This window comes from Haemorhous mexicanus, chromosome 13 (genome assembly GCF_027477595.1).
Source record: "Haemorhous mexicanus isolate bHaeMex1 chromosome 13, bHaeMex1.pri, whole genome shotgun sequence".
Lineage (NCBI taxonomy): Eukaryota > Metazoa > Chordata > Aves > Passeriformes > Fringillidae > Haemorhous > Haemorhous mexicanus.
Genome location: NC_082353.1, coordinates 18,332,002 through 18,357,453, shown reverse-complemented (window position 1 = coordinate 18,357,453; position 25,452 = coordinate 18,332,002). Strand labels below are relative to the sequence as shown.

Sequence of the window (25,452 nt, the reverse complement as noted above, 5' to 3'; positions counted from 1 at the left end):
GTTATTTCACATGGTGATGTAGCATTCCTTTGGTTTGGTTTTACCCAGGGAAGCTGCTTTACAGTTGTCTTTATTGGACTTTTCCAGAACATTTCCAACAGAAGGAAAAAAAAAAAGAAATCAGTATTTGTTTTTATTAAAAAATAAAAAGGGGAAGATTTTACCAGAGACAGTTGCTTGCTTTTGTTGGGCTACTTCTTTCCAGTGAGCCTAACTCTGAGCAGAAACAGAGATACTTCAAGCAGCAATAACCAAAAATGCTGATTTGGAATTTAGCACACATTTGGCCTCATTGCTGCTTTTTTGTTGCATGTTTGATGCAAGAATAAATAATTGCACATTCCCACTGCTCCCACAAGATGCACATAGGCCCACTTGCTCAGTGGCAAACAATTTAGCTGTGGTTTAAGAAGAAAAATGTGTGTGTTGGAATTAAACAGTCACCTTATTTTTGGCTTTTGAAACTCGCCTCTTTGCCTGCACACCTGTGTGTCTGACCCTCACACCTTGAGGCTTTTTAAAGTTCTGGGTGGTGGTTGCTGAACACTTTTTTTTTTGGTGATAAATAGGAGAATGCAGAGAGAGGACAGAGATGTAGAATGAGTTATTTTTCTAATGTTTTTCATTAAGCAGCAGCTGCTGTTTCCAAGCTGTCAGCTCTGTTGCCAGGGTGATTTTGTGCGCATGGCACAGAGCGGGGCTGGTGGGTTCAGCACATCCACCCTCCTGCCTGGGAGTGTCACTGCACCAGTGAACTCCTGGATCTGCAAACCCCTTCCTCTGGCTCTGGTGGGAATTGGGCTGCAGGAGCAGAACTCCTTGCTAAGGTCATTCAGCACTGTGCTCTTCCACGCTGGCACAGCCTCGCCTGCTCCCTTCCCCTGAAGTGGAACATATGAAATGTTTCATTTTGGCATTTTAAATTTCACACACAGTTCTTGGTCTTCCCCTCAAAGGACATAACAGATAACCTAAACTAGATATTGAATATTTCAGGCAGTGGCAGCAAACAAAGCCAACAAACCAAAATCAGTGTTCAAGTGTCTGCACAATGCTGGCCAGTGACTTTGGTGGATCAACTTCTCCCTCTAAACGTTGTGCAAGGGTTCAAGAGCTTTGTTGGACTACACAGAGGACAACAGAGTCGTCTTGCACAGAAAAGTGTTTACACTCTAAGCACAGAAATAAGGGACTCCTTTTGTTCTAATATTAATCTCAGTTTGCCTTCCAAAGTGCAACATTTTTCCAGTCTACAAGGTAGGACTCCAAGACAGGGAGAGCACCTTTTTCCATGGTTAGAGCATTATGATAAATTTATGGTTTCTGAGCGTTTAATGAATGCAGTAAGAAAGGTAAAACGTTCACAATTCTTTAATATACTGGTGAGAAAACCTTATCAGTTTACTGGAGAATCGCAAATGGCAACAGGTCAGATCAAATTTCTCATGTGGCATAAAATCATAAATGCAGTTCCCAGGGCTACCTCAACTTTAATAAAATGAAGTCATCCATGTGTTGCTTTGTATTAATATTGCAACTAGGTTTAAGCATATATGAGCCATGATTTTTCCTCAAGTGTTAAATCAAATTGAATCACAGGTTTTTATGAGTGATAAAATGATAATAGACCAGATCTGGTCAGCTAGGATAATAACTTGATTCAGTACTTTGGATGTAAGTGTTTAAGATTTCCACAATAAAACTGTAATGTTATACCCTAAAGTGTGTTAATAACATTAAGTGATGTAACAGTGAAAGCGAACTGACAGAATGTAATACCCATAGGGCCATCATAATAGAAATAATTTATAATGTAACAGCAATAAAATCTTTAATGTTATCTCAATCCAGTCCTGTCCCCAAGTCTGGGGTTTCAGATTACACGTGATTTTTTTCTATGCATTTAAGTGTTAACTTAAAATAATTAAGAAAATGGTTTTCAAAGTGGAAGAGCCTTTCTAAGTTGCTGACCTGATAATAATTTTATTAACTCTTTCCTTCCTACCAAAGTCCCGTGTGGCCAATAGCTGATATAAAAAGGAGGTACATTTCTTTTGCTTCCATCTTTTCCCCCTTTTTAAAGCAATTTGCAGCAAACAAGGAATATGTGGGACTACCCTACTACATGAGAAAGGTATCCCATCTTCACCATTTTCACATCTAAACACAAACCCCAACCACACTGTAAAAGAGTTTGAAAAAAGACCCAGTAAATGTCACCACAAGGTTGATGGTTGTGGCTACTCACAAAAGAAAGGGGAAGCCAGTGGGGATTCTTCCATCCTCACTATGGCAAACCAGAACTTGTCCTGGAAGAGCCTGCTTGGATATTAGCAAACATCCTTCCTGGCCAAAATTTGGGATAAGTTCCCCAGAGGGCCTATGGGATCTTTGACAGTCAGATCTTAAGGAACAGAACTGATCAAACATCTCTAAGCTGTGGACAAAATGTGTTTGATCCAACCTGTTAACAGAGAGGTAAATCAGAGAACCTCATGTACACAGCAGAGACCTTTCCTCCATCTCATGCAGCATAAATATGTTTCCTGGAATCTCAGTATGGACTGATGTTTATCATCTCCTAAGACAGTGGTCTTTAGCAAATGAAGAGCTTTTTAGTTAGTTATTCTCCTCAAAACATATAAAAAGAACTGACTGGACAGACATGTGCACAGATCTTGCAAAATGTGTGCAGAAACATAACATTTAGAAGCAAGCCAAACCCAATCTTTAATACTTAAACCAAGATTTACTTGTTTCAGGGTAAGGTATAATTTTATTCCTTCTTCCTGATCAAACTGCTTGCTAAGAATATTGACTGTTTTAGGCAGGAATACTGAGGGCTTTCTGTAATGTATGCCATGCCTCAGAGGAGCCAAACCAGAATAAATTCAGCATCTGAATTCTCTTGCAAACCCATCCAACCCAGGACTAATAACCTGTGTCTTTAGAAAATGCTCCAGCATCAGACATACAAGATAGTTATGGTGCAATTAAGAAAAATCCTCTGACTCTCAGGTTCTCTCCGGACTCACCAGGGAATGCAGAAAAAAAAAAAAATAACTGGAACTGAACAAAGAAGCAGCTTATCATCTTGAAATATGCTGGGTTAATCGTCCCTTTAAAAGCAAATGTATTAGGAAAACATTAGATCCTTAGCCCTCTGTGACATAATTACACAGGCTTCTGATTAAACAGAGGCTCTCATTAAGTAAAACATTTTATTTTAGTTTCTTGTTGGTTGTTGGTATTATTGGGCTTCCTGCCCAATTCCAGCCAGGCTACCATATGAACAGTGAAAACAGCCAACATTGTTAATACAATAACAACAACAACACTTGGCACTTCCAGCCTTCCCTTGGTCTCAGAATCTTACAGCAATTCACAGATATTTCTTGGGGGCACCATGTGACAAGGTGGTGGAGCAGGTAAGGCTGACCATGCTTATTTTACAGATGGATAAAGCAGGGCAGGGAGGGATTCACCTGCCTTGGCCTGGCTGCTGGAAAGTCAGTGGTGAGATCCAGGAGTCCTGAGGAGAAAACCACTTGGAATTCCTGTTTCAACTTCTTTCCTCCCTCCTGAATTGCTGTTGTTCTTTACAGGTTCCTTGTAGCAGAAGAGGACTTGTGCTGTGAAAAATCAAGCACAGATGCAAATCATAAGGAAAAGGCAATCAGGCATTTCTTATTGTTTGTAGTTTAAGAAAGCCTGCTACAATTTCTCTCCAAAACAGATTTGTGGTGGCTTACAGCAGTAAGGACCTATTTCTGGCCAGTTGAGATGTAAAGTTTGTGGGTTAAAGCAGTAATAGAAGGATGTTTTAGTTTCTAGATCACCAAATCTGGCCCTTCAGACACATGCAGAGAGGCTTCTTTGCAGAGCTCCCAGCGATGGGAATGTAAGGAGAACACTTGTGCATGGGATAAGGGGTTCATTTATGAATGCACAACCTCTGAGTCGCCAACAGCACTGAGCTTTTGTCCTCCCATCACCCTGATCCACCTTTGGCAGAGATACACCTCCCCCAGTGGCTGGGAAGGGGGCTCTGGTAGCCTGGAGTGGATTTATGTGGCCAAGCTTACAAAAAAAGGCTTCAGTCTTCAGCCTGAAAAAGGGTGAATCAACTTTTGGGCTGCATCTGAAAACTCCTCAGATGCTGAAAGCTGAGCAGAGCTTACCTTTGCTGATCGTGGTATGGATACAAGAGGAAAGTTTTGCAGAATACAGAGTTTCCCTTCACATAGAAGGATTTAATCCCCAAGATTAATAATTATTTCTCACTGGTGTGCTGGCTAGTAAGGAGAGTCACTGCTGATTTACCAGATTTCTGCCACAGCCAAATAATTCTTTTTCTCTTTAGCCTAAAAGACAGAACTTTGACATCTAGGAGCATGAAGTGTTAAACTCCTCTTAGGCAGTGAGGTTTAGAAACAAAATCTCACACAGTGCATATAAATATCATCTGTATCCAGACTCCACCAGTGTGGATTGTAATTGGCACTGCTGTGAATTATCTGTTACTGATACACACCAACACCCCCTGATTTGTAAGCTCGGGTGCCCCTTCCTGGCTGCAAAAATGAAAACATAACACCCACGTGCAAACCTAATGGAGTCAGCATCAGAACAAGCTTTTAGGGCTGTGTGCATGTACGACAAGGGTAGCAGAGGTGGGAACCTGCTTGTCACTTATTCAGCTGGAGATGAACAACTGGCTTCAAAAGAAACTCAGGAGTGAAAGATTAAAGGGAAGATGACCATGAACTCTCCTTTCCCCAAAGAAGTTCAAAGCTTCCTCATTTAGGTTCTTATCGCACTATAAAGAGGGGAAGGCAGGAAGATAAAAAATTTAAAAATAAATGATCTTTAAGAAATTATCCTCATCTGAGTGTCCTCCAATATGTCTGGTCCTCTAAGTGTTAAGTGAATTGTAACTAGATCCTAGGGAGACAGTTGCAACCTGGTTATCAGTGGCAGTAAATGGAAGATAATAGCCCCACTAGAGAGTTATGAAATGGCTTGTCTTTGAGCTGCCAAAGTGTTTAGGCTCTCTTTTATTATATTCACAGCAGTAATCCGATATGTCCTGACTTCTGTCATCTGTATGTAATGCTTATCAACTCTCTGCCAGTGATTCACCCCCTTGTCAGGGACAATTATTCCTCAAAGTGCTGAGGTTATGACTGAAGCAATATTATGACTGGAAAGAAAATATGAAAGGTGCAGAGCATCACAGCCAGCAATCTTGAGGCTGACGTCAAAGTGGAGGAGAACATTGTTGATAAAAAAATAAAGCATAACAGGAGTGTTCCCACAGCACTCCTGAGCTCTGCTAAGGTCCTGCATACCTGTGATGATGGTGATGGAAGGTTTTCCCATCGTTTTATTGGAGCTAGGTTTCCATACTTCCCTGGTTAGGTGTCTCTCTCAATTTCTATTCTATGTCCCCATTTAAAGCCACTTAAAACTGAAGAGGAAGCGTGTGTTCTGTCCCTCTAAATTTGCAGACAGGAGCTCAGCCTAGGAAATTCATTTTCCTCCAGAGGATCATAAAATGAAAAGCATAATCTAAGGGACAGAGGGCCCAATTTACAGTTTTCAAGTTGCCTGAAATTACAGTAACACCTGCAGTGAAATTCTCCTCCAAGCACGCTCTGACCAACCTTTTCCATCGCTCTTTCAGATGCCTCAAGCAAAACTGAAGCAAATTTTGATCCTGAACTTGTGACTAGAGGAAAGCACAAGTTGGTGTCCTGGTACCATGAGGGCAGTGTTGGGAAACCTGGGATCAGAAGCTCAAGGCCATTGGGAGAGCCAGGGGCTGAGGCGTTTCTTTGTCTCCTCTCACAGCAAGGGGTGACTGTGGCTTGGGAGCTTTGTCAAGGGCAAAGAGGGAAAGCAGCTGGTCAGTGAACTTAATGGTGAGACAGGGAGGCCAGAGAGGGGTGGCAGATGGTCCCAGGGGCTGTCCAGCTGACCAACAGCAGCACCTATGCCCTGTGTGCACATGTGGCACCAAGCCAGGACGGGTTCTTAGGTGTCAGCCAGCACATAATTCACCGGACTGAGGGTTTCAGCCTACAGAGTAACAGAAGTGGAGGAAAACTATACCTCTCTGTGGTGTTTTGATAGTCCTCGGGCTCTATAGCACAGGGCAAACTCTGTATTTCAGTCCATTTGGCAAACAAGGGGTTGAGCAAGGCCATTTCCCTGCTTGGAGGGTCACATGGGTCCCATGGCAAGGTCGGGGAGACCCCAGTGAGAAGGCAAAACAAGCAGAGCTGGAGTAGGGAAGGAGGGAGGAGGCAGCCAGGGCTGAAAACAGATGATGTCCCAAATCAGCTGTCTCCAATCAGAAAGTGGAGCCATTTCTCAGACTGCAAGCCAGGCCTTTGGAAAGGTTTGGTGCTGTCACTGGTGCTGGGCTGTTTGGGGCTTCAACAGGAGCCCACAGGGGTCCCAAGGGTCACGAGCAGCAGGGTCAGCTGAGCTTCCATTGGGAGGGAAACAGCCACCAAAAAAGCACTGAGGAGAGGGAATGAATCACTGTGCCTTGTCTAATCTATTGCAGTAATGTAATATAACAGCAATAACCCCCAGAGTACCATCTGGTGAACTTGTGACTAAACACAGCTTGTTTTGCTCAAGGCACACAGGCAATGGACAAGTATATATTTTATTCCTTCGCTTCACCCTGCCCAAGCACAAGTGGTAGCAAAACTGTTCCTGGGAATTTTAGACCATCTACAAATCAGAGCTGCAAGCAGTTATTTCTCCCCCATGAAACACACAGGCAGCTTGCTCTGCAGGAGGGTGCTCAGCAGCATCAACTCCTGAGTCTCAGTTATGGCCACCAGAGTAGACAGAGGCCTGATCTCAGCTGCTCACTCCCCGTTTCTGACGCTGCAAAATTCCCCATTAAAGCCCTGTGTGTAGGTGGATGTTTCAGGTGATATTTCCCAGGGAGGCAGGAGGCCTGACTCACCCATGATGAATATTGGTGACTAGCTGCTCTGACCTTGGTCAGAGTTAATCCTGCAGGAATGAAAAGGTTCAGATTTCAGCACTCACTGGAAGAAAAGGGAAGAGAGGAGGAGCAGCCCCCTACTAAGATAAAGACATGACCAGTGGCTCTGCCATCAGTTACAGCATTGCTTGCATTTGGCATTACATTATGAAAATACCTATTCAGAGGGGAAAAGGAGATCAAAGAGAACATTTCCGTGGTGATGACTTTAGCTCCACTTCACTCTGCTCCCTCTCCTCCTCCCGTCCTTGGCGTTTCAAGGCTCCTGCTCTATTCATCCTCTCCGTGCCACCCCAGGTTTATAACACCACATCAGCAGCAGCACTAATAACCCGTGATTCTTTCCCCCCATTGTGTTTGTCAGAGTCAGTAATCTGGGCACTACAGCAGCACAGCACTGAAAAGCTACAGTGTGTTCCTATAGCAACCAGCTAATCTGCAGGTGGAAGGTGATTGGGCACCTTTTGCACCGGAACAATAATTTGAAAGATCTTTTTCAGTGTGCTGCTCTGCAGCGTGAGTTCATTGTGCTGCAACCCACCACGAGCTGTTAGAAGCTGTCAGGAAAATGCACAAATCACAGCCAGGAGAGGCGAGGCCTTCCAGCAACGAGCCCTTGAAATATTTCACGGCAGGTTAAGAGGCCAAATTGTGTATGGCGAGATGTATTGTGTAGGATAAAACAAAGAGCTTGTATAATAAGCCAGTGCTGACAGTCTCCAAGTCAGGGAATCCCAGTGAAGTGTAAGGCTGTGCATGAATATGAGTTTTCCTGAGCTGTGGAAGGAAAACAGCTGTAATAAAAGAAAGTGCTGGGCAGAGCTCCCACATTCGGCTCTTCCAAAACCAATTACTCCCACCTGGCTATTCCCATTTCTCCTAAAACATCTCTTGTTACAGAGGAGAATTTAATATTCTCTAATTGAAACCTCTAATTTAAGGCATTTGCTTGCTATCCTCAAAGTCTGAAATCCCGGCCTGGACTTTCACAGGGTGATTAGATATTGTAGAAGTCTCAAATTTTTGGATATGCAAAGCCAAACTGAAAAACCTTCAAGAAATACACAACATGTTTCATCTGGAAGCCAGGCTTTGTTCTATTTCTCAGAGTTAAGTAGTCTGAACTTGAGGAAGGGAGTGATCTTCCATTCCATGGCTTGGAATGAGAGATGATCTTTAAGCTCACTTCCAAACCATTTTAGATTTCCCTGATCTTTCCAAGTAATCCATGGAGCAAGTGCAGCACAGGCAGTGAGAGAACAAACACCTTCATACCAACCTCGAGCAAGAGTCTCTGTCCTTTGCAGTCTGTGCCTAACTTCTACTCTTTTTTCTCTTTTCTTTTTTTTTTTTAAAACATTGGACCAGAAATAGTAGACATAGATGAAACCTCTTTAAAGCTCAGTTGTAGAAGCAGATGCATTTCCCATACAGCCATTGCAGTGGAAAGTCAGAGCAGATCATAGAAATGATGTAACAGGCCCTGCCACAGGAAGGGAAACAAGAGAAATCTGTTAAAAACTTCAATAAGAAGAGAGAAACAGCACAAGTGCTTCTTTACCTCAGTTTAATCACATTGAAGAAAGAATGTCTTTATTAAATGCCTGGACTTAATAAAAATGTCAAAAATTCTCATTGCATAAATCAGCTCTTTCAAGATTTGTTGGGGTGATGGAGGAGAAAACTTAAAAACAGAGGGCAAACAGAAGTTTAGTTATTAGCTTATGACTTCCAAAACTGCAGCTTCAAAAGCTCCCCTACATTTACCAGCCAAAGATTCCAACCTGGGATGTTTCCATCTAAAGCAAATTTCCTAAATATGAGACAATGCAGTCAGTGTCTCATTTACAGCTGAAGAGCTTTATAAAGCAACGTGTCCAGAGAGAGCTGAATCAACAAACAAACAGCACAGAACAGATCCCTCTTGCTTTTGTGACCCAACTGTTTTGCTCATCCCAAAGCAGGATGAATAAAATGGATGAGGCAGGTTCACCTACTCAATCCAAAACAACAGAAGAAAAGCTTGGATGGGGTCTTGCATATTCCCCCCAGGGTATTATTAGATTATTGAATATTCTACAGCAAATATGAGCATCTTTCTCTTTCTTCCCCCTCCTGCCTTTCACCTACCTTGTAATTCAGGAAATCTTCCCAAAGAAAGTTTAACTGAAACAGGCAAATGTCTCGGAAATTTTCTTAATAAACAATTTCCAGAAAAATGTGAAAAAACTCTTGATCATCTTAATTGTGAAGTGTATTGATTGTTCTTCTCAAGTAATTCATGCCTGAAAAAGACATATTTTTGTTCCTTTCAGAGGACTTGGATAGATAGCATTGTTTTTCTTTCCAAAGCACATCAAAGAGCCCAAATTTTGGCAGGCTTTCTGTTTTCTTTAAAAAAAAGAAAGGGGGGAAAAGAAAGAAAAACATCAGCAAAACAAAGCTAAGAATAACTGCTCTTTTCTGAAGAGTTGTGGGCTTCTTCACTTCCAGATTCATGTCATGGTGCTCACTTCAGGGAGCTGCTGAGACACAGAGCCTGGAGGTGGGGAGGAGGAGAGGAATGGAAAGATCAGAGAATTGGCACGGGACACAGAGCCTTTCTCCTCTTGATGTTCAGGCTGAATCTAGACACAGTCAGTCAGAACCCAGTGTCATCATGGTTTTTAGACACTTTCATGGGCCATGCAAGGTCACACTGTGGCCTCTAACACAGGGGACAAGTTTCCACATATCTGCAGCTGCTGCTTCATCGACAGCCCTGGTGATAGCTGCTCTCCAGACTGTTGTATCTCCATTTTGGAAGTGAATAAATTCTAGAAATTGGCTGGATTTGGGTTGAAAATAGCCCTTTCCTTTCAGGACAAGGATGTAGATGAAGTACTGAGAGAGCTGAGTTCCTCCCCCTTCTGCCCAAATGTTCAGAGGATGTAGGTTGGTATTGCTGCAGAAAGGTTTTCAATTTAAGCATGTTTTTGCCCCTGGACCCATTTTTCTCGATTTCCTTGCTCAGCCAGTGATGATGATTTACTTATCACAGACCTGCACTCCTGTGGCAGGATCTGATGTCTGTGCTGGTGGTAAAATATCATGCACTATTGCCAGATGTTAAATATGGAGGAATAACATCAAAAAAAGGAAAAAGAAATGCCACCAGCTCTTACTTAGTCTGTGAGGCAACTTTTATCTTGATTTACTGCGTAGCTGGGCTATTTACTGGTGGCAGAATCAGATTATTTTAAGGCTTAAAATTCTCCTGGTGATTGTGGAACAAGTGGCAGAGCTTCCAAAGCTCCCCAATCAGAGCTGCTTTGCTCTGAATTGAGAATAAGACATGAGGAAAGGCTCAGAAAAGAACTGGAGATATTCTGAGGGAAATGCCAGCACTGTCTGCTTTATCACCCAAACTGTGGTGTCACACTGAGCTGAAATGTGCAAAGCTTCCCCACCACGGCCTGCTCTGGGGTAAAACTGCTTTTGACTTGATGGGGCTTTTAATGCACTGTTATCATCCAACAGCCCAGACACAGGGCTGCAGGAGCTGGCAGTGCATGGCATTCCAAAAAGGCCACAGAATCCCTGGAGTGTGGCATGGACCTGCAGCCTGGCCCAGTTCATGTCATGCCCACACTTTGGGGAAGGAGCAGAGAGGCACAAAGACAGGGCAGCTCACAGAAAACCCACTGAACTTCTCAGCTTGGAGGGACAAACCAAAGTGCATCCCTTGGCTGACTTGTAAATGACTGGGGCACTGAAAACGTCCTCTGGATCAAGATGACAGGGCTCACTGCTAGAACAAATCACACAGTATGTGAAGCTGGGCTGTGACCTATTGCTTGGTACAATTATCTGACCTCCTAACAAAGCCTGGTGGAGATGGCAGCCATCCTGCATACAAAACAGAGCCTGGTGGAAAGTTGCTATTCTTCAAACCCTGCATCTAGACATCTTTCAAGTGATTTCAGAATTTAGGGTGAAAGTGGATCTTAGGCCTTTTTTTAAAAAGCCATTTCAAATCCTCATTCATATCATAAATGCTTTTTTCTCCTTTCTTCTGCAGGCCACTGAAATCTCTGGGGCCATGACATTGTCTGGCACTGAATGCAGCCCCTTTTTATCATTATAAAGAAATAATGAAAGCATATGGTGGAGAGGCACTCATATTTCAGTGTATGGTGCCTTCCTCCTTCCCCATAACCAAGCACTGAAAAATACATACTATGATGAGAACATTGAATATTTCCAATGCACTAACAGAAAATTCCTAATAATTCAAAGTCATCCCTGCTGCCTAGCTTGATTGTGAGTTCAAAGCAAAAGAAACCAAACATATCTTCACTTTTGTGCATTAAACATCAGCAAGTGACCTGTGTTTTATTACAGTACACAGCTGTTTTATCACATAAGTAAATAAATCACCATTGAACCAACTTTGGGAACGAAGATTTTGAATAATAACACAATTAAGTTTTCCCACAAAGTCCAAATAGCCCACTTGCTCAGAGTTGCTACAAGCTGTGATTCCCACGTGAAAGATATCAACTTATTTCCTTTTCCTGTCAATCATCAGTACCAAGTGGGGCCCTGGTATGTCAGGTCATGACCTTTCACTCTGGGCATGAGCCTGAAAGCCACTAGTGAATCAACTAGTTTAATTATTTAGGCTGTTTTTAATAAATATAAAAATGTGGCCTTAAATATTTCACATGCTTGTTCAGTTTGGGCTTTCAAGGACCTCTCATCGGGCCCACCAGCCTGAAATGTCCTCTTATTGGTAGGAAATCAGTCAATTAAAAACTGAATCCAGCTTTTGGAATAAGGTTTATTTTGTTGATTTTGAGCTTCCTGGCCTGGGTGTCACTTGCTTGTTGGTTTAGAGGAGAGGCTTTTTGTTATCATATTTTTAACCATAAGACTGTTTTTAATCATCACCAGCAATGGCCTATTTGCCTACCTACCTCCCACAAAATGATCCTTTATACAGATGCCAGCATAGGATTCACAGATTTCCATCTATGGTCTATTTTCCACATCCTCTTCACCTGTGGGGGGAAAAAAAAGCAAACAAAAAAACAAGCAGGAAGAAATCCAATGTAGCACAGTCCATATAAAACAATTTTAAAAATATTTTTGAGAAATGTTGACAGGTTTGCTACTGGAGAGTTTAATTCCATTTTAGGTCAAAGTGTGATGACAGCCTCCCTTTGCTAAATTTCCTAACAATTTCTTTCAGCTTGTAACTCCCATAATCTAAAAATCTAGGCCTGAACCAAGCTGCTGATTCTGCCCAAGGTTCTGCCCAGGCAATCTGCAGTAACCACAACCACCTCAGTATAAAACAAATGATGCTTTCCCTGGGTGTCAGGGGCAATGATTTATATTCTACAACCCTCTTATGCTTATTGCCCAACAAACTTTCCAGCTTAATTCTGTCCAACAGGACAGAATTAAACTGGAGAAACTAATTGATGGTGTCTTTTTAAAGAACTTGGACTGCCAGAGTTAACTTTGCCTCTGAACATTCCTGAAATGTACAGAACTTTCCCAGCCTCTCTCAGATTTATTTTGTTCCTCTTTCCCCTGGTGCTCCAGGACTTCTCAAGAAAGTGAGTGTGAAGGGCTGTCTCTATTTATAGATGATAAACCCATTTCTTATCTTCCTCCCTCCTCTCCCTCCTGCCATGGTCCTGCATCAAAGAGAGGACTTGGGGAAAGGGAAGAGAGATGCTCTCAGTCTGAATTTTCCAATCCCTCTCGTGGGCTGCTGGGTCTGCAGGAAACATCAGCATGCCAAAATTTGCTTTTCTTTCAAGCAGGAGTAATAATCTAAATGATGAACTATATCTCAAAAATGAAATTGCTGCAGTGTAGAGATCATCAAAGGTACTTTAATTGAATTATGCTTTGTTTGGGACAGTAGAAAACATTTAATCTTGATCCTCTTTGAATTCTTCATTTTGCCTTAATGGCTTCAAGGTGTGCACAATAGTACGTTAGAATTCACAATATAATCAAACAAAAGTCAGCTGAAGCATTCTATCTTTATTGAATTAAAAGAGTCCTTGCCTGATAATGTTGCTTCTCAGCAATTTCAGCAAAATTGCTGTAGTCCAGAGAAATCTTTCCAATTCATCTAAGCCTGCACTTGCTGATGAAAAGCTGCCTCCTAAGAAGTCCTCAACCCTCCTCCCTCAAGATGCACCACCACCAGCATGTGCTCCTAGCATGTGAGCCCCCCCCAGCCTCCTGGGGGAGGGGAGATCAAACCAGAGCATGGATCCGAGGATCCAGCACTCTGAACTGAGATCTGGGAAGGCTCCGAGGGGCTCCAGGGCTGCACTGCCCTGATCCAGCTTTCCAAAGGCTGACCTCACCTGCACCAGGGTCTGAGACAGAGCAGCCAACCCATTCATGTCCAAGGACCAAATCAGGCAGTTTAAATAACTCAGCTGTGAGCACAGAACCCCATTACCATTTCTGTGAGGCCAGTCTGAGCAGCTGATTCATCTCGGGCAGCTTGCTCTGGACCAGAGGTCCCCACCACATCCATTTTAAGTTTTAAATCAGATGAGGGTGAAGAACTCCACACTCAGACACTGTGTTAGGAGGTGCCATATAAAAGGACAGACAGGCAGAGAGGCTTGCATTAAAGGCCCTTATTTCCCATCATATTTAACTAGCTCTATTCTGACATGATTACTGATTTCAGTGGAATAAATGCAGGCAATGAACTAGAGCTAGGAAACTGTATAGCCATTATTCCCTTACAGCACACATTTCCCTGGTAAATATACCCTGGCTTTGCATGCATCTGATGGGTTTAGTCACAGAAAAGCTGTATTTACCATATATTTAATTACCATGTATTTACAGCCCTGTTTTAGAAAACAGTGGGAGTTTCCTGATCCATACTTATTTTTTTCTTCCTCCTTTGGTAGGGGTTCACACCTTTTCTCACCTGAGGCTAAAGGCAGAAGAATGCTTCCAGATCTGACAGATCACACCTTTTGCATCCTACCAAAATATTAACTGGACAGGAAACTTCTGTGAGTCCTGAAACCAGCCTGGAAGATGCCAGAAACAACTGCACCTTACAGTTCTCTGACTCTCCTTCAACATGACTCTGCAAGGAAATGGCCATTAGAAAATAGGAATGATGTGATCACATTACTCCTTTTCCCTTGGACTATTATTTCATCTATTAGGCTATTGCTTTTTAGACTTCATGTGCGTATTCAGCAATTCCATAAATAAGATTTTCATTATCAACACTGAAATCCCCAACAGTTTTCAGCTCCTAATGAGGTCTTTACTGTTCTCAGGCACCACTTGGAAAAGCCTTTTATATGATAAAATGAAGATGTGAGAGAGACTGAGCAAAGAGTATGTGTTGCCAAAGGCATTGCTTTCAAACAGTCCTCAGTCTCTTCACTCAAACAGGTGGTGATCAGGTTCTAGTAAAAAAAAAAAAAAAAAAAGACTTGAAATTATTTCAGTCATCCAGCCACTGGAAAAAAAAAAGAAAGAAAAGAAAAAAAAAATACCATTATTATAATCTTCTTTGCAGTCTCCAGAGAGCTCAATGTAACATGTTTAGAAGAAATTTGCAAGTATTTTGATGATAAATTATGGCTTCCTGTAGGATGTTTCGAATAGTCCCCCCTCTTCTCTCAAGTTTTAAAATGCTAATGCTTAGGAAGCATGGGAAAAAAATAGGATCTTTGAAATGACATAACGAATTGAAATATACAAAAAATGGTTCCCAACACTCCTGTACACAAATGTCAGTACTGGTGGAGATAAAGAGCTCCCAAAGTGCTGAGAAAAGGAGATAAAAGACAGGCTCAAGCCAAAGTGCAGTATCTGAACAGATTATTTGAGAGGGGAAGGCAAGTGTGGTTCAGATTTTATAACATCCTCCTTGCCACACAGTGACAACATGCTGGGCTCATACACTAACAGTGAACGTGGGACCAAATTCTGCACTGGAAGCAACTCTGGGCTTGAGGAAGGCAAAATATTTCAAATTTAAGCTGAACTTGCATGCTCAAAAGCCTAATGAACATTGTAAAGGTCACAAGAAATACAGGAACCTCGACTGACACTATTTTGTAGAAAGGTCAGACATTCTCCTTCAAATAAAATTAAGATGTATTTATATCTCTCATAGTTTGCATTGAAAAAACAGGGGCTGGGTTGCAGGAGCTGAGAAACTACCAGGATTCCTTCTGTATCTGACTTATTTTGAGATGCCAGAATAACCTTGTGGAGTGGGAAGGTGAAGGGGGTAAGCAGCTCGTGAAAGGCAAAGCAGTCTCATGGCTTTTACCAGAGGCTGAATGCATGGAGGGCCCAAACCCAAAATAACCACACAGGGCAGCCAGATCCTGGCATTAATGCTGTTTTTGAATGTCTGAAGTCACAGTGAGCTTGATGGCCAACTGCCATGATGCTCTTTGAAGAGTTAGGGAGCGTTGCAGTTCATTTGAGATAACATGCTTTCGCAGTTGAATGGCAAGTTCCAAAAATTCCTCTGGGATAAAATCTGAAGTAAACATCACAAAGTTTTGCATGGGTTTCTTGCAATTTGTTTTGGAGCTTTTGTGTCGAACAGGCCTGGAAAATGGCTGGCAATGTTTTATTTCACTTATTATACACAGATTTTGAGCATGCAAGTCTAAGCAAGAAATGTTTGGAGAGCACGACTGGGCTGCATTTTTTTTTCTGGAATAAGTGGCAGTTTTAATTAAAACAATTATACAAGTCTTTGTTTTCTTCAACTTGTTTGATTTAGTTGGTTTCTTTAGCAACAAACAAAGCTTTCATGGCTTCTTCACATTTGCACAGAATATTAATGTTGCTGCCTTTGATTTCAGAGTCTTGGAGACTTCAGCAGTCTCTCAGCACTTCAGTCTCTAACACAGCTGAGGTTTTGTGAGCAGCAGAGATGGGGATGGGGATATCCCTGCACGTGGGTCAGGATAATCCCAAGCACAAAAAGAGGATGGATGGAGAGCAGCTCTGAGGAAAAGAACCTGAATCTGCTGGAGCATGTCCAGAGGAGAACACGGGGATGCTCCAGGGTTGGAGCCCCTCTGCTCTGGAGCCAGGCTGGGACAGCTGGAGGTGCTCACCTGGAGAGGAGAAGGCTCCAGAGACAGCTTAGAGCCCCTTCCAGTGCCTAAAGGGGCTCCAGGAGAGCTGGAGAGGGACTGGGGACAAGGGATGGAAGGACAGGACAAGCAGGAGTGGCCACCTATTATTCTATGATTCTACGAGTTGCTCAGTAACCCAGTGGGGCAAAAAGGACAGAAAAAAAAAGTGATCTAAGATTGCAAAAAGATAGTTCTGTCTGAGAATTCCAAAGTTTGCAATGTCAATACCCTTCAAAACCTTCTGATCCACTTTATAGCTGGCTCAAAGTTATGGGAAAAAAAGATTAGAGTGCTGCTGTTTCTTTTTTATTCTGTAAAGCTTCTAATTTTCTTCCTTTTTTTATTTTTAAGCATTTTTGATCAGCTCTACTACAGCACTTCATGTTTTCCATTGACACATGTATGCCTGTGTTTAAAATATCAATTCATTTATCTCCAGAAATGTTGACACAAAAGATAAGAATCAGTATAAAAAGAACTGGTTTAATTTTGGTGCTTTTCAAAAGGAAAGGGAGCTTAAAAATGCATCTCCCTCAGAAGATGTGGGTTCAGAATTTGGCTCACACCCACAATAAAAGTAACAGTGGTATTTAGTTTCTCATCACTAGCTCTGCATGGTTTATCCCAACAGAAAAAGTAAATTAAATGTCTGGGCATTGTGGCTGTGCCCCAGAGGAGGCATTTGGGGTGGAGTGGGCAGAATGGGACGGGCAGTGCTGGAAGTGTCCGAGTTTGACCAGCATGGAGGGCTCAAATCCATCATGTGCCAGAGAAGGGAGCTAACAGATAAATCTCTTGCTGCCTTCCCTTAAAATCCATCATTTAAAAGATCTGTATAATTTATGCCTGTTGCTGCTTTAAACACACATTGCTAAATCTCTATTTGTATTAATTTTTTTGCTGCTTATCCAGAAATCAGTACATTTTCCTTCCTGGAAGATGCAATTTAATAAAAGCCAAACCATTCCTTTGCAAAGCTCCTCCCAGATGAGTATATCTAGGTCAGGTTTCAGCCTGGCATAAATATTTTATGCCTGAGAACTAAAGGTCTGCAGAAGTTGGGGTTCCTGTTGGATGCAGCCTCGGCCGTAGCAGCACATGCGGGTGCTTGCTTTAATAAAAAACCCCTTAATCTCATTTGGCTCTACCTCACTGGCAGCTTGAAGCACTTGAATCAAACAGTACAGCTGTGAATTGTGACACTGGCTGGATGGAAGCCCAGAAAACTTTTCCCAGAGAAAACCCTTCAGGGAGGAAAAAAAAAAAAAAAAAGGGAAAAAAAAAAGAAAAAAAGAGCAAAAGAAGGAGGAGGGAAAAAAGCTTCGACAACTGAAATACAATAGAAGCCAAATACAAAACCCCACCATCAAACCTTGCCCCCCTCCAACCTGAATCTGAAACAAGCCAGAAAACCAAAAGAGGGATTGGATTCTCCTTAAAAAGGTTATTTTGTAAGGTAGAAGGGCCAACCTGGGCAGCCCTGAGCAATGGCCCCGGTCTGTATTTTCTGCACAGCAGCAAATAAACAAAACTCAAGCCTAAGGATAGGAAAGCTGAATTATACCACTCCTTCAAAATCCATTTAAAAGAAAAGGCAGCTTTGATTTTTGTGAGGAAGAAGAAAAATATCCAGCTGAGGAAATTAAAAGAAGGTTGGAAGCACAAGTGCCATAAAGCAGACCTAGCACAAGTGCTCTTGCAATATTTATATTCTTATTTTTGCTTGAATCCTGATGTGGAAACCTTCCCCTAAAGCAGATAACTGAGCAATATGGAAAAACAAAACAACAAAACCATGGAAAGCACATCTGAATGGAAGGAAATGTTCTTTTTCAGAAGGCAGCAGCCATACTCTGGAGCCATAAGGTCAAGAGGTGAATTTCTACTGAAGGAAAACATTAGAGCTGGATATTTCTCATCTGTCAGTCCCATTAAATACCATCTTTTAAGGACCCAGGACTGTGCATTGCGCCTTTCTCCAAGTTAGCAGCATAATAAAGATTCTGTTGCCTCTTGCAGATGTTTAAAGACATGATGTGAAAGACAAATTCTCCAGCTAAAACCCTCAAGAAATGTCACTTCTGTGTCTTACTGAAGGAGCTCCAGCACATTCTCTGCATAAACATCTGCCGGAAACATTTGAAAAAGGAGGCTGTTTAAATAATGGCTTTTGTAGGCTCGGTTGGGATTTTTTTCCCCCCCTTCTTTAAAGAAAAGAAAATGAATTTGTGGAAAAGTTCCCTCTTCCAAAGCAACTTTCCTTTGCAAACATGCTTCAGCTAGGATGATCTGAGGGAGCAGCTGTAAAATGAAGAAGAAATGTTGAAAATATTCCTTCAAAACATTCTATATCAATCACACCTCAGAGACAGTCATAAATCAGTGCTTTCTTTGACTTCAGAAAGTTGTTGCTCCTCATTGTTATGCTAACTTGTTTGTGACAATTATAGCAAGGCTCTCTTTACATAATAATTGGATTTTTCTATTAAACAGACAAGGAGAAAAAAATGGCAAAATAACCAACATTCTGTCAAAAGTAGAACATTTGTGGCATAAACTGAGAAAAGAAAAAAGAATTAAAATAAACTCAGTTTATAGTCTTCTTACTGTAATTTGACTCCTCATTCTACGTGACTAACACAAATCTACCTACACCTCTCCATCTTTAAATGTCTGCCAGAGTGCTGGGCTCTGCAGTAACTGTGCCTGGGTACCAAAATGGATCAAGATTTTGGATGAGTTTAGCTTATTTTATGCTTATTACAAAATAAAAAAAAAAAAAATTGACACTTCTGGATGCAGTGTTTCTATTTCTAAGTGACAGAAATCAGAGATAGTTGGAAACACCACCAAGGAATTCCACCTGTTGCCAAATAAAAGGGTGTTTCTTCCAACAAGGACTATATATCCATTTTATGAATTGGGAGGGGGCTGGAGGTGGTGTTTGATGCAGTCCATTAAAAGCTTCATTAAACCTTGCAGATTTCACATTAAAAAAAAAAAAATCAGAGGATTTTGGGAATGATGCTGTAGGTGTGCAAATGCCATTGGATGATTAAACTTGTCATTCTAACATATAATGATGCAGGGAGAGCTTTCACAAGGCATTTTATTATATAGAATATGGTTTTAAGATTAACATCAGATGTGAGACTGCTTCCTCAGGACAGAGATGGAGAATGATGAATCTACAGCAATTTATCTGAGAAGCAGTCCAGAACTCCCATCTCCTTAACCAGGAAGGGGAAAGGCAGGGGAAAGGCTGCCAGGCACTGTGGGGAAACAGGGGAAGTAAAAACAATCTGTGGCAGTATTAGCAAGTAGACTGGTGCAGTACATTTTACACTCAGGTCAAAACCAGGAGAAAAACAAAAGTTATTGTCAGTCTGGAGATCTGTCTGATTGCATGGCTCAAGCAAGTGATGAGGAAAGAAAAAGTCTTCCACTCTTGCAGGGCTCAGAAGACCTTTTCCATCACTAGTAGCCATCCCTCAGCATTATCTTCATCTGTGTATTTAGCCACAGTATGCATAAAATTTACTTTCAGAAAGGCCTTGATAATTTCTGGGCTTTAGAAAGGTACTCAGATGTAAATGGAACTATTTTGGCAGAGGCATCTTGGAGGGAAAAAAGTTCCAAGAGGCCATAGACTCATTTTTATCCCCTGGCTCTGGCTTCTGCTGGAGCTTGTCACTGATGGCACCATTACTTAAATCTTTATTTCTCGTGCTATGCAGAAAAGGTCTGCCAGTGTTAACCAACATACTCTTTGCTTTCTTCCTAAAAACCAAGAGAGGTGAAGACCTGATTTCCTTCTTGTTTAACATCTCTGATTGTCTCATAAAGCTCACTGAGTAGTACTGCTTTCCAGACTTAAATGCAGTAGGTGCAGAAAACCAGTAATATTTTCCAATTCTTTCTTATCTGTTGGTGATTTCTTTCACAAGTCACTAACAATTGTATTTCTTGATGATTAGTTGCTATTGCATATCAGCTTGATTTTTGTATTCATATGCTTTCACAAAAAAGGTTGAAAGTTCAGTTTTTCCCAGTTTTCCCATCATGTCATAAAACATCTTCCGTGTGATCTTAGCTCCCAAAATCCCCCGTGACTCTGACTTCATACAACCTTGTAAAATTTGAAGTTCACTGGGTTTGTGAAGAAATGAATCTCTTTATTTGTGTGTCCCTTACAGACACATCAAGAAGTCTGTGTGATGTGACATCCTCATGGTATAAATCAGGCTGATTTCATCTGAATGAAAATTATAAATATCTCATTTAACACTTCCTTTAATTAATCCATTTGCTTTTCTAGAATATGTGTATTTATGTTTAGTAATATGAAAAATGAAAATAACTTTTTAGAAGCTTTTAGAACATATTCTAGAATTTATATAGAAAGATTCATGAACAATTCTGTGCAGGGGTAACTTGAGTAATAAAGGACAAGGAAATTGATTCATCCTTTCCTATACAGGAGCAAGGAAAGTCTTGGCTTGTTGCTAATTTTACTCAAATGGTGATTGCTGATATTTACTCTACATTTCCACTTAAAAACCCCTCCACACTGTCCAAGTCTCCCTGCACCACTCTAGCACAGCTGATAGATGCCAGCTGTACTGCAAAAGGAGAAGTTTCTGAACAGACAATGATTATCTGTCAGTGGATAATATCCTGTTGTGAATCACTAATGGCCTCTGCAGGTCCAGCAAAGGGACATCAGAACCAGCTTAAGCACGAGCTTAAATATTTGCATGCAGTGAAAGCTGTGTCAGAGAGATGTCTGCATTAAAACTTTGTGATAATGATTTATTTCGAGGACTTTTCTGCACAGTTTAGTACCCAGTCATTCTGTGGAACATCTTCCCATTCTGTGTAAGATCTTAGTAAGTATTTCTGTGTGCAAGCCAGGCAGGGAATATTCCTTTTCATTAGCAGAGCTGGTGTGATCTAGACAGGTGTGGTTTGATCTTTCCCACACTGACCTTCACACAACTTCACACCTGACCTGAATGAGCACTGTCTCATGGGTGAGGAACAACTTGCTCAAGGAGAAGAAAATTATGATGCTGCTGGTTATGTGATGCAGCTCTATAGGATGGATTGTATTTTGGGTTATGTGACTACAAAGCCTCCTGTTTTGACAATTATGCAGCATATGCAAAGGCCCATTTCATTTACAGAACCCAGGGGGACTCTACAAAGCTCTCTCTACAAACATGGGTTACAGCCTACTCACAAAGGTGCTGCATTGCTTCTTTTCTTTCATTAACTGCCACACTCTAATTGTTAATTTGTGGCTAACATGCAAATAGCAGCGTTTTATCCCAGTAAGCAAAGCTAGAACAGCTTTAGATTTGCACTCAAGGCTGTGGGAAGCTCCCAAATCCCAAGTGCCGAGTTTGGTTTTCATGCATTTGATTTTCAGAGATCTTTTCAGAGTTGGGAAAGAAATACCTCCAAAGAGCTGGAGTTTGTTTGTTTTACCGTAAATGAGTTTGTTTCTTATTCACATTTTTGGGAGCAGGGCATATTTAGTTTGAAAAAGGAGGGAAGTGGGGGCCTTCAGCCTATTTCCAGCATAATTCTTCTGGATGAAGGATGCTGCAGTTGTGTAGCAGCAGTTTCAGGCCTCAAACACTCTCCTGCTATCCTGACATCTGACATTTAGCCAAAACAAAGGATGCAAATGAAATTTCTGCTGCTACTACAGGCAGATTTACTGTTCAAGGTAAAGGGCCAGGCTTGTAGCAGGGGCTGGCAAGGACCAAACATCTTTTGGCCTTTGGGCTCTTCCTGCACTTCAGTTAATATGAGCTTTCCCTGGTACACACAGTAATAATTCAGTTTTTTAATTGCCAAATGCTCAAAAATCTCTTTGAAGGAGAAGGCAGAGAAGGAAGTAATTGAGAGTTTAAAAAAGAAAAAGTGGGGAAAAAAAAGCCCTCAAACTTTCTCCATGTATCAATATTTTTCAGGGCAATGAGGGTGTGATGAAAGAGGGAGATGGAAGAAAAGCCATTGCCATGCTTACTTCCAGAAATTCTCCAGTTATTGCTAGAAAAGCCATCCAAAAAACACATGAAATTGGTGCTGTGTGCTTTTTATACTCTTTGGGAGGGAAGAAAAAAATCAGAACAAAACCCCAAACATCTTCTCCAAAGAAGGGAAAGGTTAGAAATTATCTGTGCTGCACTGATCAATTTACCTGAGTTGTCTTTCCATGGATTGTATTAAGGGAACTTCATTTTCTTTTATTCAGCTCCTGGCCAATTTCTCCTTGACTCTTAAAAAGATCAATGAACACATCTCACTATCTTTGAACAAAACAAGCCTCTATTTTTTCCTCAAAGTTTGAGAGACTTTATTATTTTCATTTGTAATGGATTTCTCTGTCCCCTTTTTCTTTCAGCCCCTGTTGTGATTTCTCTGATCTATTCTTTCTTTTTTATGGATTTTGTCTAAACTACTCAGGTTTGCTATTCTGTAGGGTACAGGAAGGTAGGAAGTTATGTCTTTAGGTCCAGTAATGTGTAAACACTTAAGATTACACACAGCTCCCTCTTTAGTGCTGGTGTGAGATAGAAAATCATCAGTAAAATGAGACTAAAATAAGAGTGTGTTGTTTGAGGAAATTCAACCAGCAGTATCAGTGAACTGAACTGTACTTTTAAAGTGCATCAGTAAAATCAAATATTACTCAACAGGAGAAAGGCTAACAAGTTATGGCCAGACAGGATTAAATTTAATCAGCAAGTGCTCCTTGGTTTATCTTCTTTTTTTCTTGTTTTTTCTTCCCCTGTTTGTTTGTTTTGTGTTTTGTGTTGTTGGCTACTGCCTTATCATGTCAGTTATTCCACTCCTTATACACTGAAGTCCTAAATTCTGCAGAGAAATTCAGTAATGTCCTCAATAATAATTTTGCCACAAATCCAGTCTTTTTCAAGAAGTGTTGACAAATGGAAAAATGCATAGTCTAAACATGGAAGCCAACCCCAATAACTTTCCAAATCTATCAAAATGAATTTCTGTTCTGACAGAAGTTCCAACTGTGGGCTCAGTTAGTATTTGAAAAGCAGCCTCCCCTCCCCACCAATGATCAAATTATTCCTGGGAAATGAAGTTGTTAACATGAAATTGTTACAGATTACTGTTTTATTTCAGACAAGCTGAAATATTGCATCCTGGTTTTACTTAGAAATAAAAAGAGAAAGTGAGTTTGAAATGACCATTTGAAATGTATTGCTAAAGTCATAGTAAAAACATCTCTAAATTTACAAATGACATTTTTTAAAAAATTTATCTGCTCCCTAAAGACTTTGTGATTTAGGCAAAATGGCATTCACTGAGTTAAAAAGATTTCAATAAACAGTGCTTAGCCTGTGGGACCTTTGTAAGTTATAGTAATTCCCATTATAAAAATCAACATTTCTGGGCCTTGCTGGAGATGCCTGGGACTGTTTCTCCTACAGTAGAAACAGGTGATGTTAAAGGAACTCCTTGTTGTGGCCCTTCCAGGCTCACATCTGCAGACTGGGCTGGAACTGGATGATTTTTAAGGTCCCTTCCAACCCAAACCAGTCTATGATTGGATGATTTTATGATTAAAGCTTATGTCCACACAACACCTAAGGTGGTTTTGCAGTCCAAGGATTCAGTAAAGAAAAGGAGGAAAATAACAGATTTGCCTTCTATACAGAAATACAAAAGCATGGTTCCAAAAACGAAGACAAAGCTCTCATTCCAAAACCCCAGAATGTCTGAAGTGTTTCAGAAGTGGCAAAAAGAGAGGAAAAACCCTTTGGCAGTGCTGCCACTCTCCATTTTCCCCATGCACAGTCCTACTCCCATATGCAGCTCCTGCCTCCCTTTGGCTGCTGTGCTGCTGTTAATAAGCCTGTGCTGTACATTTGGCATGATTTCCACCTTCCACTTGCCATTTATTCCTTTTACAACCTCCCTTGTTCTGGGTCTGGTGTAGCAAACTGCTGCTTTATGGGGATTTGCAGCCCACTTGACATATGGTACAGCATCACTGGCCAAAATGGCAGAGGAGCACAGAGGATTTTAGAGCCCAAGTTCATCATCTGTCTTGTTCCAGGACTTACTTTGGTCTGTGCCCAGCAGGAGCCTAAACCCCCAGTCATATGAGAACAAGACTGGCTCCTGCACACATCTGCTGGACATCTCCATGGCTTCCACTCCTGCTGGAAGCAATCATGGACAGTGCTGGCATCCCCTCCTCACCACCAGGCACAGCTCAGGGTGTCAGCCTTTGCTGCTTCTCCCTGCTGGTGACCCCAGAACCATGAAACCACAGAGCTGCACCTTCCCCATGCTGAACCTCCTGTGTTTTCAGAGGTGTGGCACTGATGGATCAGGTCAGGGAAATCTCTCCTCCAAATGAGTTGATGGAGCCTCACCAGGAGATGGCTGGGAAGTGGATTCACCTCAGCACTGCTCCTCTCCTTTAACTAGCAGCCAGAACAGTGTTTCTACTCATCATTCTACTCACCATGGCAGACAGGATCTGGTGACTGTCCTGCCCCAAAACCACACAGAATAGGTTTGGTTTCTGAACTTGGGCAAACCTTTTGTCCAGGATGAGATGCCCTGCTCTGCACCCTACTAGAGGACCAGGTGTAATCCAAATCTGGAATTTACCAAGTGTGCATCAAATGTAAAAAATCTGTTCAGATGTGATTTTTAAATATTCCAGATTGGGTCTATTTTCACTGGAAAGACAGCAAATTGAACTTTTCAATGACCCTTCTCATTTTCCTTCTGCTTAAGCACAAACAAATATAATTTTTATTTAAATTACATAACTCCACAATGTGTAAAAACCTCTTCACTAGGTTCTCCCTGTCTTTCTTGCCATTTTGAATATTTCTGAAATTTTTCTTTAGACACTGTGCTATGGCACTCTGCCCCCTTACACTGATTGTCAGGAGAACCACTTGTCACTTGCAGATGAAAACATTCCAGCAGACACATCCACAGCACAAATCATTAGTTGCTCAATTTGATTCAAACCACAAACTTCTATCACAAAGCTTCTGTGTTCCACAGGGGCAGCACATCTCTCTCCCTTCCACCTCAATCCTGGTGGAAGTTTGGCTTTCTGCAGGACATTCAAGGTCCCATTTCAGCTAAGACTTCTCCCTTACAGAACCAACCCACCCAGAAATCTGCACGAGCTGTGAGTAGTCTGACAAATGAGACGAGCAGTGTTTTGAATTAAAAAAAAAGATAAAGATAAAA

The 25,452-nt window shown here is 41.5% G+C and overlaps 1 long non-coding RNA gene across 1 annotated transcript in view; it reads right to left on the bottom strand.

The window, feature by feature from the left end:
* Positions 1–3,207: 3,207 nt before the first annotated feature.
* LOC132333254 (uncharacterized) overlaps positions 3,208–25,452 on the bottom strand; it is a 36,025-nt gene continuing 13,780 nt past the window's right edge. The window contains exons 2-5 of the long non-coding RNA XR_009488106.1: positions 11,989–12,072; positions 9,161–9,315; positions 8,310–8,513; positions 3,208–3,632 (exon numbers count right to left, since the gene is read on the bottom strand). This is a non-coding gene — a long non-coding RNA (uncharacterized LOC132333254). The remainder of the gene's footprint in view (positions 3,633–8,309; positions 8,514–9,160; positions 9,316–11,988; positions 12,073–25,452) is intronic.